Source organism: Capsicum annuum, chromosome 12 (assembly GCF_002878395.1).
Source record: "Capsicum annuum cultivar UCD-10X-F1 chromosome 12, UCD10Xv1.1, whole genome shotgun sequence".
Taxonomy (NCBI): domain Eukaryota; kingdom Viridiplantae; phylum Streptophyta; class Magnoliopsida; order Solanales; family Solanaceae; genus Capsicum; species Capsicum annuum.
This window is the reverse complement of record NC_061122.1, coordinates 203,115,051-203,122,157: the sequence shown is the minus strand read 5'-3', so window position 1 is coordinate 203,122,157 and position 7,107 is coordinate 203,115,051. Positions and strand designations below refer to the sequence as shown.

The following is a 7,107-nucleotide window of genomic DNA, read 5'->3' as shown; positions in this document are numbered from 1 at the left end:
GAGTCTTTAAAATGCCCATGTGAATTCTTACTATATGATATACTTATGAACTATTTTAAATTATTCTCATATATGTTGATTTATAAATTATTATTTTGGATATGCTCTGCATACCAGTACATCTGTATTGACCCCCCTCCTCCCTACCTCTCGGGTTCTGAGACTCAGTCTAGGGGTCCAGATAAGTAGTAGATAATTTGGTCAGCTGATCAGATTATGCAGTGGTGAGCCTTCTCTATTCCAGAAGGCCTGTCTTTTCAGATTATGTCACTTAATTCAATTTTGCTCTACTGGGGGCCTTGTCCTAGTTTCAGACAGATGTCAGATTTTCATGTAGTAGAGATTTCGCAGACTAAGTCAGATGTTATTTAGATGTAATTGATTTGCAGTTTCCATACTTATGTTGAATTCAGAGTTGACCATGTTTCTGTAGCAGATTATTTTTCCGCATCTTTTTTATTATATGAATGTTGTGTATGATTACCAGATAGAGAAAGGCGTTCTGGGCCTTTATGGTTCAGGATGTCCATCACGGCCAGGCCCTAGTTCGGGTCGTGACAAATTTAAAGGTCAAAAATGTTGAACTTATTATTATATTCATTTTTATTATTTAAGAAAATATCAAATTTAATGCAACGTTTGAACTCATCAAAATGAGGTACACGCGCAAGACACGTTCACCAAAACTAGTACAACTAGAAACCTTATAAAGCAACAAATTTAGAACATATAAGCCTTATAAAGCAAAAAATCCTTGTTGCAAACTAAACAATATTCAAATGCATAATGACCTATAGCTTCATTTGTGTTAAACCCAGTTGAAAATTAAAACTCCCTCCTGAATAATAAGTTGGGTTACATAGAAAAAATGATAATTATGCTAATTTCGAAATGAAAGATTGCTTTCAGGTACTATGAGCTGTCAGTATAAAAGGGTAGTGCTTGATAATTATCATTTAGATGTTAATCTTGAAGTTTTGCCTTTCTTGGGCAGGTTGAAACTGGAAGCTCATGTCAATGGTTATGTTAGAATTTCTTGGATGTATTGGGTTAAGAAGATTTTATATCACCAAGTTGCTCTTGTTTACGTGCTTACTAGACTTGTGACTAATGTCTCCCAGGTGAGTATTATTTCTTTTGAATGTCGCCCATTTCAATGGTTATTACAATAGTGGCATGGATTTCATAATTATATCATTTTCCCTAAGTATTCACTTGGTTTTATAACCGATATAGTTCTTGTAATTGCAGGCCTTTCTATCTTTCTATGTGATAAATGACCTACAGATGCGTCTATCTTCAAAATCTTTGGTATCTTTCTGACATTATTTCCATTTACAATTAAAAACTTTTTATTTGAAGAGAAGGTAAAGGGAAGAAATACAGTACTAACTCTTGCTCCCATAATTAATTGATGTGGATAGGTCCCTACTATCATCTTCAGGAGAGAGTTCTATTTTTCAACTAGGACTGCACTAGGTTTGATGTTAGATAATTTGTCATTTGAACCTAGGTTCAAATACAAAAGAAATTATATGCTAAATAACTTTCTTACCTGAGCAAGAAAGCGAGATTCACCAGGGTTCTTCTTGTCCTCACAAGAAGACGGATCAATGTTTGAGCCAACCAAAGCCATCATCCTGCAGCAGTTTAAGCATTAGCTCGATGAATCAAAAAAGAGAGCAGTGTGATAGTAGTAATACAAAATTCATCCATTTACATTCAACCATGTAATGCAAATAGTGTAGAGATACAAACCTCAGAAACTCCGTGAAGCTGATGAATTGAGTAGTTGTACAAGAAAAGAGGCAATCAAGGTGTGATTTGCCTAACCGAGTCCCTATAACATGGTGACAAGCCTGAAATATAATCGTAGTAGTAGATATTAGACTAAAACACCAATCCTGAAAGAACTAAGAGCGTAAAATTTCACTGATCAATGAATAAACTTGCCTCAATACTAAACTGATTGATAACCACAAATCTTAATGGAGATCCTCCATTCTATACTGATTCGAGTGGATTACACAATCCTATGTGTTGAACAGAAGCATAAATCCCAAATCTCAGGTTGATTATATAAATATTTTGCATTAATTCTACTTTATTCAGATATAACTCATCCAAAACCAATACTGTCAAAACAAACAGCCCCTAAAGTACCATCAGATCACCCAATTCCTCTTGGAACTCGTACATATTTCGCCATTTCGGTGCACAAAAATTGAAATTAGGAACTTCTATTTATAGCTGTAAAGGTTCAAACTTCGACACTATCAACCAACCTCTACAACATAAAGGAACCATTTAATTCTGCAACAAATCTTTAGCAATTTCCTATTATCATCCTCTATTGAACCAGTCAAAAATACACTCAACATAACTCAATTCCACCTACTGGTCAAAACTTTTTACTACAAGCAACATCAAACAGAGAAAAATAACAATCAAGAACGATCAAGCAAAAAAATGTGAATAATCAATATTAGGAAAACCATTACTAGCTGAAAAGATTCAAACTTTAACACTATGCAACCAGTTTCTACAACATAAAGGACGATAAATCTATAGATTAAGATTGCTTTTAATCTCTCAATTCTTCAAACAAAACTTTAGCTATGGCCTATTACCATTCCTATTTAATCAAGCAAAGATCCATTCAGCATAACTCAATTCCACCTACTGGTCAAAATATTTTACTACAAACAACATAAAACACAGAAAAGAAATAACAAGTCAAAGTTCTCTCTATATTAACAATTAAAGTAATCAACTTTGTAAACAAGCATGGATATAAAATATGTACGAAAAAAAATTTAACACTTACAAAACATGAAACTAATGATGAGCATATATTTAAAAGAACTTTCTTGTCTAATTATCTACCTCCATCCAATCCCAATCAATATCGTCAAACTCATCCTCGTCTTCCGATGTTTCCACAACTATATCTTCTGAATATTCTTCAGTAGATGGAATATCAACAACATTAACGGCTCCATCTTCTCTTGCCCATCTAAAGTCACTCACATCTAATCTATTTGAGGGACCAATGTCATTATTAGGCTCTCTCTAAAATGTTTCTCCTATATTAGGGAAATTCTCTTTCTCTAGATCATACAAATCAATAGGGACTTTATTCCTTGGGTTGGGGGCTTGGCCTTCGAGTTAATGACGGATCCCATATTACTCGTGGGAAACTTTCAGATATGTAGGGTGTACCACCTAACTCGGAAGTAATACAAAGAATGAAATTCCATTGACAAGATTGTTTTAAGATCTTTTGAAATGGCCCATGTATTTTAAACTATTTCATATAAAATATTTTTTTATCACTTGCTCTCACCTATGTTTTATACGTATAAATTCATTATTTTGAATTGCTCTTCGTACCAGTACATATGTATGGACCCACTCCCTCTCAGGATTTGAGGCACAATCCTGCAGTACCACACAACAGTAGATTCGTATGTGTCATAAGTTATAGTTGGTAAGCATTCTCTATTTTGGAAGGCCTGGTTTTCACATTTCATTGCTTGTCTTTTTTATGGTTTACTGGGGGCCTTGTCCCTGTTTCGTCTCAGACGTATAATGGTTATTGTAATGTTAGAGATTTCATAAATGGTTGTCATATGTTTATAATGTTCAAAATTTCCCTTTTTCAATTGTTCAAGTTTATGAAAGTTGACTATGATTCTGTTTTATTTTGTATTTCCGCATTTTCTCTTTGTAAGTGAATGGTGCATGTGATTGCAAGTTAGAAGGGCTCTCTGGCCATCATGGTTCAGGATGCCTGTCACTGCAAGGGCCTCGATTTGGGTCATGAAAAACTTGGTATCAGAGCACGATTGATGGTCCCAGGGTGTCTGCGAAATTGCATTGGGTAGAGTCCTTTTTATTGGTGTGTAGCGCGCCACACTTATAAGTAGGAGGCTACAAGGGATTTAGGAATGTCTCTCTCTTTCTTCATGTCCTAGTTCATGTTATGGAGTCAGAATGTTTCTCTTTTATACTCTAGTTCGTACTATGGTGTTGCCCCTACGAAAGTAAAGTTATCCCAATTCTTTCCTTACTCTGATGTTCTCAGATATGTCTCATTGTTGAGGTAATTCAAGTGCAGAAGTCTAAAATCTAAATGGTATGGGTCCAGGAAAGTAACTTTTACTGAATTGAGGATTGAGTTAAGTCTTATCGACTTTGTATGCAAATAGTCTGAAATGTTTGACCTAGTAGTTTGTATGTATATATTCTGTTGATTTCTGAAATGGTTAGCTCTTGCTTTGTTGAGTTTATCGACTTGTTCTTTCTTGAATTCACCGGGTGCAACCTCATTAGATTGGTGTGGAGTTCATGAAATATAAATATTGCTCAGCTATGGACATAGTGAAGCTGATTTTGAAAACAAAAATTACGGTTGAGCATTTTCTAAGTAAACACACAATAAAGGAAAATTTGATTTACCCCTCGAGACTTTTTTTTGTGAATTAAATATTAGCTCTTGTTCCTCACTCAATTGCCCTGATTTCTTTTTAGTGTATATTACCATTAGTTCTTTAGCCAGGCTATAATTTTGTGTTACTAAGCCTCTATTTGTTACAGCCTTGTTAGAACTTGGTCATAGAATTAGGCATGGTCCAACTTATGTCTAGCATTACAAAAAAAAAAAATATGTACCATAGCTGGCTAGTGACCCTAGGTGCCATTTTATTTCGTGTTGATTTGATGGAATTTGTTAGTATATGTCGTGAATTTGTGGATTGTTTTACTAGAAGGTGTATGTTAATTTCCAGGATTGAGCTATTTTTTTGTGGACATTCTTTACAACCTAAAGAAATTGTGGGCTGGTCTGATCATCTCATACTATGTTAGATAGTATTTTAGTTTGTTTTAGTTCATATATTAATTTTTCGCTGAGTGCCTGAAACACTCAAAACTCTGGATAGAAGTTGACTAAACAACATAACTCTTTTGTTAGCTTAGAAACAGATAACAGGTTAAACTTGAAATCTGGAACAAACAACATATTTTTTTTAAGAGTATGGTTCTTCAATATTACTGTGTTTACTATGAGTAATTTCGCACTTACTACCAATTGGTAATTGACTAATTGTACTCCATTATTTCTGTGATTCTCGGTGAACTTAAGGTCATTTAGTACCTTTCTAAGAAAGGTTACATGATGTGATGCTCCATAATCCACTATCCAGTCATATCCCTCTATTTTAGACAACAAAGCAATGATACCTGCCATATTGGACTAGTAGCTGCTTGTGGTTTCATTTAGTCTAGTCAAAACTATTTCTCTTCTCCCTAAAGCTTCATGTACTGTTCATACTGACTATTGGACTAGGGTCTAGTTCATCAGCAGTAGCATGATGGACAGATTTACTCCCTTCAGTCCCTTGCATCTTCTCCTACTCTTAAAGTCCGTTGGATAACCAATATTTCTGTAGCAATCTTCTGTGAAATGCCCCTTATAACCATAACTTCAACAAGCATCTCTAGGTATATTGTGTTCATTGTTCCCAGGCTTCTTTTTCTTGTAGTTATGAACTTGTCTTTGTCCTGCAAATAAACTCAAGGATTCTTTATTGATGTCTGCCACTCCTAAAATTCACCGACTCTATTCTTGTACAACAACAACTTAGGCTTGATTTAAGGGCAAAATTGGGGTTTTTAGCAGAATGTCACTTCGCACATGGCTATAACTTTCATTTGAACCCATAAGAAATTACAGCCAACATTGATTGTTCAAATGTGCAATGTAAGGACCTGATTATACACAATCACAAGCAGATGGTATAGGTACTAACAGATCCTATCCATCCTAATAATCTTTCATCTTTGAGAAATAGGTTGTAACAGAATCTGTACCTTGAGTATGAGTTGCAATTTCTCTCCACAATTGATAAACTCTTGAGAAATCGATTTGTCGAACCTCTCCTTGATTTTATCGTATTTCTTCTTTGCAGTAGAAGCCAACACAATGGTTGAAACCAGCTCAGGTGTAACTGTGCAGCTTATCCACGATAATACCAGAGCATTATAATGATCCCACTATATCGCTAAATCTCTTTTGTACAAGCTTTGTAAACAACTTCCGTCGATGAACCCTACTTTGTTCTTCCCTAACAACGCAATTGTGAGAAAATGACTCCATAATGTGGATTTTGCTGGTCCCATCAATTTCAATCCAATGGGCACAGTTCCTGGTGTATCATTAGGCTATAGAAACAGTGGGTGATTGTACTCTATTCGCGCTTGCGATTGTCCGATATAAGTAGCTCCATCTTCTACTATGGCTGACCTTCCTACCAAGCTTCAGCAATGATGATCACACCTAGGACTGGAAGTAACGAATAATGTATGCAAGTAACCATTCTGATACCATGACAAATAGAAAATATGAAAATACTCTCAAGTTTGTTTACTCTCTTTTGTGCTTTGTACTCTCTTTTGTATCAACTGGTGTTAGTAAATTCGCTCTTTTTTTATTGTGAATATAGGTCAAGTTGATCGAATCACATTCACTTTGTCCCTTCTTTATTTGTTGTACTTACTGTTACCATCAACTTACTATGTCTTTTTTTTATTGGCAGTATAATATTGGTTGGCTAAATTCCACAGCACTAAATCAAATTCTTGAATCAACTTAATATTTCCTTATAACTTTCCATTTCATAAATGGAAGAAGTCACATTCAAGAAAAAAAACAGTTAACAGTGCCTGTGCTCTGTGGTTAAGAATAGAAAACCACAATAGATATTTAAGTTTGGCTTCTTGCCATTACTTATGATAAAGCCATATTCACAATTTAAATTTTATGGTCTTAATTTGTTCTATCACAACCACTATTTATTAGATTCGAAATCTATGATTTATACTTATCTAGTCATTTTTCAACACATAAGAAAATTTGATCTAAAATTTATTGGCTTTAAATGAATCCATAAATTATACACTTGATCTACCCTGAAGTTTGACAATCGATACTAATAATAATAGAAGCTAAAGGGGAAAAGGATTACGAAAACATAGTAGTATTAGTTTACTATACTATTGGAAAAGTGTCGTATTTGTTTTCTACCATTGAAAAAGATTGAATAT

The 7,107-nt window shown here is 34.5% G+C and overlaps 1 long non-coding RNA gene across 1 annotated transcript; it reads right to left on the bottom strand.

Annotated features, from left to right (window-relative positions):
* Nucleotides 1–1,555: 1,555 nt before the first annotated feature.
* On the bottom strand, nucleotides 1,556–6,687 carry LOC124889353. Its single transcript, XR_007048285.1, has 3 exons — nucleotides 5,875–6,687; nucleotides 1,759–1,859; nucleotides 1,556–1,640 (listed from the first exon to the last, which is right to left on the bottom strand). It is a non-coding gene; the product is annotated as an uncharacterized LOC124889353 (long non-coding RNA).
* Nucleotides 6,688–7,107: the final 420 nt, after the last annotated feature.